We start from the raw sequence: 12954 nt of genomic DNA, 5'->3' as shown, positions 1-12954 counted from the left end.
TTTAAATTCCGTAGTTAAATTTAAATTCGCTAGTTAATTGTATTTGAATTTCATTTTTAATATAATATGGTTATTTTCAAATTGTGCATTGTTTTTATTGTTAATCCCACCTTCCCGAATTGTTTGGGGGTGGTATTATTTACTCTAGCATGATTTTGTATATGATACTCCATTTTATAAGTTGTTTTAGAGTGAGTGTTGAGAATATTGCCGATATGGGCATCGCTATGAATAGATATTGTGGTAGGATGAAATCTTGATGAGTTAGGCAGTTTCTATCCTAAATTCAATCTAAAAGATATTAGGGTTGTTTTAGAATCAAGAATATGAGTTGTTTTTCGTTTTCGGTTTTGGAAATTTTTTGTTTCTGGCAATTGCCTTAAAGCTTTTTGGCAACTTCCCGATTCGTTTTAGCAACTTAAAGCCTATAAAAACTTCATTCATTCTACACTCACAACCCACACTACACCTAACATTCATCTCTCACCTTTCACTCCCACGTTTCTCATTTTTCTTCTCCATTTTAGCACTATCAGCAGCTCGGAGCACGCCTGCGCCCTAGGCACTGTGTGACAGAATTTCATCAGAGTGTGACCCGCGCCCTACCAAGCCCAGAGCTGAGCGCGACCTACGCCCATAACACTAGAATTCCAGTTTTCATCCTGAGTGCGACCCGCCCCCATCCTAGGCAAAAAGTGAGCGTGCCCTGCGCCCAAGTGAATGGAACTCGAAAATCACAAAGGTGCACCCCGCGCCCTACCCAGGCATCGGTTGAGCGCACCCTGTGCCCTGACCCCGTGGGAACGAAAAAAATCCGATTTTTTTTGGGTTGTTCCAGGATCCTTTGTAGCTATTCCAACGAGTTTATTGGGGATGACATTCCCTCGTATCATACCAAAACAGTCTTTTGAAGACTTGCTCCAAAGTGACACCTATGGTGAGTGGTTTCGCGAAGTGATCATTCTAGCAGGCTGGGAGCCACTATTGGTAAGTCCTGATGAACTTTATTCTCCCGCACTTACATCTTACTTTTATGATAATTGTAAGTTCTTTGATAGACCAGATGGAGAACAAGTGTTCTCCATCACCATTGGGGATGAACCAATGGAAATTTCCAGGTTCTTGCTAGCCTTTATGCTTAGACTTGCTATGCCGGCCGAAATACAAGACTCATGGGCCTATTTGGTAGATAATATGTACATGTATAACTATAATGATTTGCATGAGCATTACGGGGCAAGAATCTTTAGGATAGAGGACCAAAGGGATTATAACGTCGCCCATGGTAGCCTGTCTATGAACGTGGGCATTGTTATGTTTTGGATCATGCTAAACATTATAGGGGAATGGTGTTATTCTTCTGTGAATGACGAAACTTGTGATATTTTCCTTGCTTTAGCTGGGGGAGGTACACTCTATGATATTCCCTAGACCCTAATGTCTAGTTTAGCCCGAGCCCATAGCAAGAGGCATGAGTACCTTCTTATGCCTGTTTTAATTTGTCGTATAATGCAATGTTTCTTCCCTATTTTTTGTGCCCGTTTCATGGATTGGGTTGGGGTAGACATTGTGAGACCCACCAATTGTATTATTCGATCATTCCGTGTAATGACTTGGCAAGGGTGGAGGATACAACCTCATCAGGTTATGCCTTACACCCCATCCGACCAAGTGGCGCTTGACAGGTTAGCTATAGTAGACGATAAGTGGCGTGAAGCCTGACAAATTACCATGGCGTGGCAGGATGCGAAGGAACCTCATTTCTTTATTAAGGATGAGGAGGAAAATGTTTAAATGGGAGTTAAGGTTAGTTTTTATTTCAGTTAGTGTCTGCTTATGTCCCAAGCAAATTATTTCTCATTAACCCCATAACGGGTGGAACTCTTATAGAGTTGCCTCAGTTTTTATTTTCTATATTAGTATGTTTAACCTTGTTTTGCAGATATTCCAGAATTTTACGCGTTTCCATGGTATTTCTCTACCATATTTATTTAAATACTTTAAAGACAAAGCATGCTTCTTGTTTGGGGGCAATAGAAACACGTGTAATTAAGGCATCTGTTAGAATATATATATGTATAATATGCACTTGTTTTCTAGTAAAAAAAAAATCAAAAATTTTAAAAATATAAATAAAAAGTATGATATACACTTAGGAATATTGGTATTGTTTTATTTCTCTATGCTAGAAGTCTCACGTAGCTTTTGCATTAGAATAGTCTTTAGAAACTTAGGCTAATATGTAGGTAATAATCCTTGCATCTATCTATAAATATGTTACATGAGTATCTATGATTGTTGGCAGTAAGTTTCTGAAATCTAGGCTAGAGTACTTATTCTACAAATCCTATGAGAATATAGCCTAAAGTCTTATATGAGTGAACATTTGAGAAATGACACAAGGGAGAAGTAAAATCCGGATAGAGAAATTACACGTCCACTTGCTTGATTACTATACCATATCCTAAGCGAGAATTTAGGCCCTCTTTGGATCGATATAGCCAGAAATTCAAACTTATGAATTATTTTCCGCTAGTCGCCCCTCTGAGCCTTTCTTTAACCTTTCATAAACCGCAAATCCTTTACCCTATTACAAAACAAAACAAAATAAAAAATCATCCTACCCATTCAATGAATAAGTCTGAGAATAGAGATGAAGAACAGAAAAGAGAAAGACCTTTGAAATCAAGAATTTGTTAGTCGCTTTAATTTAGATAAGAAAAGGAAGTTTCCATCCAAATAAATAAATAAATAAATAAAAGAAAATAAAGAGTTAGAACTCCAAAAATAGAATCAAGGAGTCAAAAGCCAAAGAAAAAGAAAAAAAAAATATGTCTAAGGATGGAAACAAAGTGTGGAAAGCAAAAGTAAAGAACAAGGGTTTCTATAGTTGCATAATATGAAGCCTCTATTATCTCAGACTTGTCCTTTTTGAATATCCATTTCCTTCCTTCTTAAACCATCTCCTAATCCCCGCAACACCTAATAAAGACCTCTAGCTCAATTAGGAATAGGTTAGTGTGATAGTAAGTGGCAGATGTGTTAGATCGACTCCGGCTTCCTTGCATGTCATTGAGATTGTAAGGTAAAATGTGCCCACTACACACTGGAGTAGCAAAATTTGAGCGGAAAAATTAGAGTGGTTTTTGTTTTGACATTTATGTGAGGACCTACTTAATGATGCTATTCCGAGTTTTCATAAACGGACCTGCTAGTATATCTCATAGTATTACTCATTGTATATATGTTTTATTCGTAGATTATTGATTATTATGCATATATTAGCTTAGGTTTCGACTTGATTATTCTGTATTTATTGCTAATGAGATGTATAGATAATTGAGACATAGATAAGAAAACAATAGTTTTATTTCTGAGTCATTGTAGTATAGATGAAGTTTGTGAGTACCTTCACTGGAAAACTCTCACGAGGCTACAACTCGTCCACTAGGGAATTCCTAGTGGTTTAAGGCTTTGTTGCATATGGTCAATGCAATTGCACTCAGCGAAACGAGATTAGTTAGGACTCCATTTTTGGTCACTTATGCTAATTTCTCATATTTGCTTGAGGACAAACAAAATGCTGTTTGGGGGTGGTTTGATAAGAGTCCAAAACTGTAGTTTTAACCCCTTAACAATAATACTTTTAGACCAATTATGCGAGTAATAAATAAGAGTTAATGATAATTATGTGCGTTTATATATTTTAGGCATTAAAGTCTATTATGTGCAGAAATATGCCACTTTGGCGATATAAAAGAGCAAGGGTTGGTTGCTAAGAAGTTCTGTGATTAAAGGCCAAGACAGGCAGAAACAGCACACAAAAGTCAGTAAAACTTCCAAAGATCGTATCTTTGGACTCAGGCCTCAGAATTAGGTGTACCTTATGTCAAAACGACCGGCTTGGAAAGAGATTTCCAATGGTACAAATCTTGACCCAATTAGAAGAGCATAAATGGACGAAAATCTTGTTGAAGTCAAAGCCAGCTGAAAAAGGCCCTATGGACTGAAAAAATTGGTCTTCGGGCTCAATATTTTGGCCCAAAACATGGACCCTCAGCCCATGCACGAAAATGTGGATCTGGTCTCCTCCATTTACACACACAAGACTTAGCTCTTAAGTATTAATTAGTTAGGATAGAAAGTAGCCATTAAAGCTTAGTTCTAGATCTAGTTTTGAGAATTTTTCATTATTTAATTAATTAGTTTTTTTCATTCCTTGCTTTAGATTAGTTATTTGAATCATTGTTTATCATTCATTAGATAAATAAAATAGTTAGTTCTTGATAATTTCAATTTTGTTATTTAAAATTGCTTAGATCTAATTTCAATTCTTGTTTGTTAATAATTTCTTAGTTGTTAATTTAGATTTCAATTATTGTTTAGTTGAATTTAATAAAGTTAGAATCTTTATATTATGTTTTATTCAATTTCATATGGAAATGATAGTTTGATAAATCAAGGCTAAACCTCCATTAGAGGGGTTTGATGAAGCTTTGATGTAAACTTGATTGAATAGTGTAGAATCGTTGTAAGAGTCTATTCTACTCTAGAAGGTCGTTGATTCGCCATGAGAATGGGTGGACTTCCTCACATGCTAGTTATGAATTGGTAGAGAAGCCATGTGTAACGCCCGTATTTAAAATACGTATTAATCTATTTATTAATTAATTAAAATTATTTATTTAAAAATCGGCTGGATTGGATTTGGATACGTGGGCCTGGTTTTTGGGCCCGGGTCTGTGTTGGGCTTGGGTTTCGAACCCAAGTATATAAACACATTGTTCTAGAGAATAGGGTTTTGAAAATAATAAAAAATATTAAAAATGGAGGCAGAGATAAAAGTTGGATTGCTCGAGCGTTGGAGTGCGACGACTCGGACTCGAAGGAATTCGTGGAGCTGTTAGTACAGGTGAGTAGCTATTTTTGCTATTTCACCGGATTTATAGTTTTTCTGGTATACCGACAAAATTCTACTGTCAACTGTTTCTATTCATTTTCGGTTTGTTCGGCTATAGTTATTCGGCGATATTGTCGAATTGATTAAACTAGATAATGTTAGGGTACCTTTTGTTTAAGTTATTGGACTGTTGCATTTTTTGAACTGTTGAAATTCAAGAGAGCGTCAATGGCAGCTCCTCTGTCCGTATGCGTTACTGGGATGTCGGGGGTGTAGTATTTGAAGTAGGTTGTTGAGTGGATTGGGTGCTGTCGAGATTGACATTGGTGGAGTGGTGTTGGGGTTGTCGAAGCTTTGCATCTGACACTAAAGGTGTCGCCTGTCATTTGTTTTTTTTATTCGTCGGCTTGAAAGAGTGTGGGTTTGGACGATGGGTTGTTGTGGTATATTGGGTGAGTGATGTCGGGGGCTGTTCAAGCTTTACTGATGCTCTGTAAAGGTGTTAATGGCGGCTGGAGAAAACCGCCAGTAATTATTTAGTTGAACTGTTTTGGTTGTTGTGTTTTTGAATGTTGTGTTGGTTGTCGATTAAAGGGGGTGTGTTTGAGTGTGTGGGAACTATTGAAAGGTGGTGGAAGCCATTAATGGCGGCAAGAAAGTTTCCAGATCCAGTTTTGGGTTGGAGATTTTAAATTCAATAATGGAGTTTTAGCTTTTATTAAAGAGGTTGGGTTTTTCTCTAGGAGTCCAACCGCATGGTTGAAATGGGTGGGCGATTAGAGCTTGGTGGTGGCCGGTTTTGGTGGTGGCTGCTGGAGGAAGAAGATGACTGTTGGCCGGTTTAGGCCTGGGGCTTGGGCCTGGGCCTAAGCCTTGGTTGTTTTGTTTTGGTTGGGCCGACCTTGTTTTGTTTTGTTTGGGCCCGATTTAATTAAAATTTGTGGACCAGTTTAATTCAAAGTTTTTGGGCCTGTTTCAGTTCAATTTTTGGACCGAACCATTTAACTGTTTTGGGCCAGTTTCTAATATTGTTTGGGGCCAGTCCATAAGACTTAAAATAGAGATCCAAAGGGGTCTTTCAACTTTTAGACTTTCGGGTTTTAAGGTTTGGGCTTGGCCAGTTGGGTCCGAACTATTACCTTAGCCATGACATGAACTTTGACCTTAGCCATGAACCATGGCAATGACTCTGAACCTGTCGAACATGGAAACGGCAGTTGGACTTTGACAATGACAGTTTGACTTTGACCGTTGATCGTTGACTTTGACCGTTGATCGTTGACTTTGACCTTTGACCGTTGACTGTGGAATGTTGACTTTTTCCAGTTTTTCTCATATTTGATTTTATGGACTAATGTAGTAATAAAATATTGTCGAAATTATATAACGTTGTTTGTCATTATCTAATTAAGATTTGATGTGAGTAGTGTGTAAAACATATATATATATTGGGCTTTGATTGTGGACTGTGGACTGTTTAATTGTGCTACATTTTATGTTGTAAATTGTATGGACAAATCAAATGTTGAAATGCTGTGGAAGATGATATAAATTTGGTTGTCATTATCTAATTAAGATTTGACGTTGATATTGTGACATTATATAATATGTTGGGATATATATATATATATATTAAATGCAATAGTTTTGGAGGAATAAATGTATAAACCCTCCATTATTATATATGTGAGATGCTACTTTGAGGTAGTATAGTATTGGTGAATATTTTCCCATGGGAGTGTGGCGTAGTGCAATAATATATTGGCACGTGAAATAATGAAAGTGGTTATGAGATATAATTGAGATATTTCTAAATATTGTGGCTTAGTACAATAAGGTATTTGACCTGCACGTGATATAGTAGAATGATTATGAGTCATAGATGTATGACACTTGAATAAACTACGTAACGAAAATCCTAGAACCTAGCTACCACAACTCATGTGATTGGCCCTTCTGGCGTTTCAGTTAATCTGAATGGCCTTCGGGCGTAAGTAATGTGATTGGCCCTCCGGCGTTCGCTTAAGGTTAAATGGCCCTTTGGCCGGGCGAAATATTTGAATAGTGGCTTGATTATTCCGTTCGCAAAATAGAACGAGACGCGCGATATTTTATGCCGAATAGTGGCATTACTTACATAATGGCTTCCGTGTGAAGATTTACCTGGTGTGCGGCATCCCGCTCAGGGTAGTTACGCACGGAGTGGTACATTATGTAAGGGGAGGCATGTAGATGTACATGTTCGGCGTTGGGTAGCGATTGTGGTAGCTAGGGAAACTAGGTAAGACATAGATACGACGTAATTTTAGGGACACGCAAAGAAAGCCTTAATTAATATAATTATGGTAATATGTTTGGTTGGTTATTTGTTTAGTTAGAACCTAAGGCGCCTCGATGGAGGAACTACATGCCTTGTTTATGATGCGTATATTTTATGGTGTGGTTAGTGGGAAGTTAAGGCGCCTCAGTGGAGGAACTACTTGCCTAGATTATTGTACTTAAGGATGATGTATTAGTCGTGGAAAGTTAAGGCGCCTCAGTGGAGGAACTACCTGCCTAGATTATTGTACTTAAGGATGATGTATTAGTCGTGGAAAGTTAAGGCGCCTCGGTGGAGGAACTAACTGCAGTAAGGTTTGTGTATATATATGTATAATTATATGTTGTATTTTAGAGCTACTCACACCAGTATTTTTATAATGCTGACCCGATTTGCATGTTTGCTTATCGGGTGTGTTCATTAAATGAACACAGTTGATAAGTCTTGACAGGTTTAGTGTTGAAGAAGATTGGTTGCTGCTTGTGGTTTGCGTTAGCGTCGCTTTTCAAGATAGGCTTGTTTTTCTTGGAGGTGATATAGGTTTTCAGTTGAGATAAGGTTATTTACATTTTCATTTGTTAATTTTTATAATGAAGAGGACTTTTGTTAATTTGAAATTTTTATTGGTTTTTAAATTACCCGCATATTTAAACTGTTTATGGGATTTTTGGAAGTGGAGAGTGCGCCACACCTCGGAGATCGAAGAGTTGGGAACAAATAATGTTTTTCCGAATTCTGTCGAAATTCGGGGTGTGACAGTTTGGTATCAGAGCATTTGGTTAGCTTAGGCTTAGGTGACTCTAAGTGATTCTCGAATCTTGGTTTATGGGTAGTGTTTAGGAAGTATTATTTTTCAAAACTATTTCCGCTAGTTGTTTTATTTTTACAAAGAAAATGAAAGAGATATAGAAATAAAGATAGTCAATATTTTTCTTGATTTGTCTGTACGTGTAATGTGTATATTTATATTAGTTACTCTGGTGGAGTGCATATGAAATGCTTTTATTTTTCCTTATCATATGAGGAGTGGTTATATGTGTAATATGTTAATTATTAATGGATTTGATCAAAATGATGTGTGCTGCTGCAAGGATGTTTTGTTGATTGGTGATCATTTTCACGTGGAGTATGGATTAAGTGGGACAACCTGTCTGTGAACTTTGTATTTGGGTGTTATGTGATTGTTCAAGAAGCAAGGAGATATTTTATCTATATTGAATAAGTTGTATTATCAGGTGGCTTTGTGACGTACTGAGTAAGGAACTAATTGCCTCGGTGTTGGAGGAACTATCTCGCCTCACTCGTACACTTTAATGGATGAATAGTATTTTGAAGTATAAGAGATTAATTTGTTATATGTGATTAATTATAAATAGAAAGAAAAATAAAATAAAATATATGTGTATTCTTTTTGGGATGTGTATACTTGCGTATATACGTGTATTCTTTTTGAGATGTGTATACTTGCGTATACACGTGTATTCTTTTTGAGAAGTGTATACTTGCGTATACACGTGTTTTTCTTTTGAGATGTGTATACTTGCGTATACACGCTTTCTTATAATATTGTATATGGATGAACTATTACCGTGTATATATGATGATAATATGATTTCACCAATAAGACATGCATGTGTAGGTTGTTTTCTTAATACTGCGTTATTCATGATTAATTAAACTAGTCGTGATACTTGGTAGTTGTAAATCATAATTGGATTAATTGTTCTTAATTAATATATTGAACTTTGTTCATGCCGATATAAATTGTTATTGCTGATATATTAGAAGTGAGTTTATATTATCCTAAAATTTTTAAAATTCGTGTTATACGGTAGCAAGTCTTATGTTAATTGTCATTGTATATGGAGATAAATTTTTGAATCTTTTCACCGGTTAAAATAATTAGTAATAATAATAATAGCAATGAGCGTCAAGTATTTGTTCTTAATTGTTTTGTTTCAGTCTAAATGATTTTGATAGATGAATATGAAAAATTATTTTTGGATACGTGCTATATTTGATCCAGTTGCAAGCATGAATTAGGATTCAAGAGTTGTTTTAAATTTAATATTTCTGATAGCATGACTAAAGTAAATATAAAGTTTTTATTATAGTTTCATTGACATGAGTGACCTTTTGTTTTAAGTGTGTTAGGACACTAATTTTCTTTTATGCATAATAATGAAAGACTCCATAATGTTTTATGCATGGATGAACTTACCTCACATTATTGATTAATTTAAGTAGAATATTATTTTTCGTAGAGACTGCTACGTGTCAAGAAACTATATGCTAAAAAGAAATGATGTATTTATCTTGCGTTTAAGTGACAGTAATCATTTGTTTTAATATAGACAGTTAAACTATAATAGGTTTTGTAATGGCATGAGGATATATATTCGGGTATTATTTAGAAATAATTAATATCAATGTTATCTTGCTTAAGTTTAATCAACGTGCATTCTTGGGTATGTTCTAAGTTAATAACCAACGTTATTTGTTCGTATAGCTTTACTTCCTAATCTCGGGACGAGATTCTTTTGAGATGTGTATAGCTGTAACGCCCGTATTTAAAATACGTATTAATCTATTTATTAATTAATTAAAATTATTTATTTAAAAATCGGCTGAATTGGATTTGGATACGTGGGCCTGGTTTTTGGGCCCGGGTCTGTGTTGGGCTTGGGTTTCGAACCCAAGTATATAAACACATTGTTCTAGAGAATAGGGTTTTGAAGATAATAAAAAATATTAAAAATTGAGGCAGAGATAAAAGTTGGATTGCTCGAGCGTTGGAGCGCGACGACTCGGACTCGGAGGAATTCGTGGAGCTGTTAATACAGGTGAGTAGCTATTTTTGCTATTTCACCGGATTTATAGTTTTTCTGGTATATCGACAAAATTCTACTGTCAACTGTTTCTATTCATTTTCGGTTTGTTCGGCTGTAGTTATTCGGTGATATTGTCGAATTGATTAAACTAGATAATGTTAGGGTACCTTTTGTTTAAGTTATTGGACTGTTGCATTTTTTGAACTGTTGAAATTCAAGAGAGCGTCAATGGCAGCTCCTCTGTCCGTATGCGTTACTGGGATGTCGGGGGTGTAGTATTTGAAGTAGGTTGTTGAGTGGATTGGGTGCTGTCGAGATTGACATTGGTGGAGTGGTGTTGGGGCTGTCGAAGCTTTGCATCCGACACTAAGGGCGTCGCCTGTCGTTTGTTTTTTTTATTCGTCAGCTTGAAAGAGTGTGGGTTTGGACGATGGGTTGTTGTGGTATATTGAGTGAGTGATGTCGGGGGCTGTTCAAGCTTTACTGATGCTCTGTAAAGGTGTTAATGGCGGCTGGAGAAAACCGCCAGTAATTATTTAGTTGAACTGTTTTGGTTGTTGTGTTTTTGAATGTTGTGTTGGTTGTCGATTGAAGGGGGTGTGTTTGAGTGTGTGGGAACTGTTGAAAGGTGGTGGAAGCCATTAATAGCGGCAAGAAAATTTCCAGATCCAGTTTTGGGTTGGATATTTTAAATTCAATAATGGAGTTTTAGCTTTTATTAAAGAGGTTGGGTTTTTCTCTAGGAGTCCAACCGCATGGTTGAAATGGGTGGGCTATTAGAGCTTGGTGGTGGCCGGTTTTGGTGGTGGCTGCTGGAGGAAGAAGATGACTGTTGGCCGGTTTGGGCCTCGGGCTTGGGCCTGGGCCTAAGCCTTGGTTGTTTTGTTTTGGTTGGGCCGACCTTGTTTTGTTTTGTTTGGGCCCGATTTAATTAAGATTTGTGGACCAGTTTAATTCAAAGTTTTTGGGCCAGTTTCAGTTCAATTTTTGGACCGAACCATTTAACTGTTTTGGGCCAGTTTCTAATATTGCTTGGGGCCAGTCCATAAGACTTAAAATAGAGATCCAAAGGGGTCTTTCAACTTTTAGACTTTCGGGTTTTAATGTTTGGGCTTAGCCAGTTGGGTCCGAACCATTACCTTAGCCATGACATGAACTTTGACCTTAGCCATGAACCATGGCAATGACTCTGAACCTGTCGAACATGGAAACGGCAGTTGGACTTTGACAATGACAGTTTGACTTTGACCGTTGATCGTTGACTTTGACCTTTGACCGTTGACTGTGGAATGTTGACTTTTTCCAGTTTTTCTCATATTTGATTTTATGGACTAATGTAGTAATAAAATATTGTCGAAATTATATAACGTTGTTTGTCATTATCTAATTAAGATTTGATGTGAGTAGTGTGTAAAACATATATATATATTGGGCTTTGATTGTGGACTGTGGACTGTGGACTGTTTAATTGTGCTACATTTTATGTTGTAAATTGTATGGACAAATCAAATGTTGAAATGCTGTGGAAGATGATATAAATTTGGTTGTCATTATCTAATTAAGATTTGACATTGATATTGTGACATTATATAATATGTTGGGATATATATATATATATTAAATGCAATAGTTTTGGAGGAATAAATGTATAAACCCTCCATTATTATATATGTGAGATGCTACTATGAGGTAGTATAGTATTGGTGAATATTTTCCCACGGGAGTGTGGCGTAGTGCAATAATATATTGGCACGTGAAATAAAGAAAGTGGTTATGAGATATAATTGAGATATTTCTAAATATTGTGGCTTAGTGCAGTAAGGTATTTGACCTGCACGTGATATAGTAGAATGATTATGAGTCATAGATGTATGACACTTGAATAAACTACGTAACGAAAATCCTAGAACCTAGCTACCACAACTCATGTGATTGGCCCTTCTGGCGTTTCAGTTAATCTGAATGGCCTTCGGGCGTAAGTAATGTGATTGGCCCTCCTGGCGTTTCAGTTAAGCTGAATGGCCCTTCTGGCGTAGCTGAATAGTGGCTTGATTATTCCGTTCGCAAAATAGAACGAGACGCGCGATATTTTATGCCGAATAGTGGCATTACTTACATAATGGCTTCCGTGTGAGGATTTACCTGGTGTGCGGCATCCCGCTCAGGGTAGTTACGCACGGAGTGGTACATTATGTAAGGGGAGGAATGTGGATGTACATGTTCGGCGTTGGGTAGCGATTGTGGTAGCCAGGGAAACTAGGTAAGACATAAATACGACGTGATTTTAGGGACACGCAAAGAAAGCCTTAATTAATATAATTATGGTAATATGTTTGGTTGGTTATTTGTTTAGTTAGAACCGAAGGCGCCTCGATGGAGGAACTACATGCCTTGTTTATGATGCGTATATTTTATGGTGTGGTTAGTGGGAAGTTAAGGCGCCTCAGTGGAGGAACTACCTGCCTAGATTATTGTACTTAAGGATGATGTATTAGTCGTGGAAAGTTAAAGGCCTCGGAGGAGAACTACACCCCCTAGATTATTGTACTTAAGGATGATGTATTAGTCGTGGAAAGTTAAGGCGCCTCGGTGGAGGAACTAACTGCCGTAAGGTTTGTGTATATATATGTATAATTATATGTTGTATTTTAGAGCTACTCACACCAGCATTTTTATAATGCTGACTCGATTTGCATGTTTGCTTATCGGGTGTGTTCATTAAATGAACACAGTTGATAAGTCTTGACAGGTTTAGTGTTGAAGAAGATTGGTTGCTGCTTGTGGTTTGCGTTAGCGTCGCTTTTCAAGATAAGCTTGTTTTTCTTGGAGGTGATATAGATTTTCTGTTGAGATAAGGTTATTTACATTTTCATTTGTTAATTTTTGTAATGAAGAGGACTTTT

The sequence above is a fragment of the Coptis chinensis genome, chromosome 2 (genome assembly GCF_015680905.1).
Source record: "Coptis chinensis isolate HL-2020 chromosome 2, ASM1568090v1, whole genome shotgun sequence".
Classification (NCBI taxonomy): Eukaryota; Viridiplantae; Streptophyta; class Magnoliopsida; order Ranunculales; family Ranunculaceae; genus Coptis; species Coptis chinensis.
Note: the sequence above shows the minus strand (reverse complement) of the source record.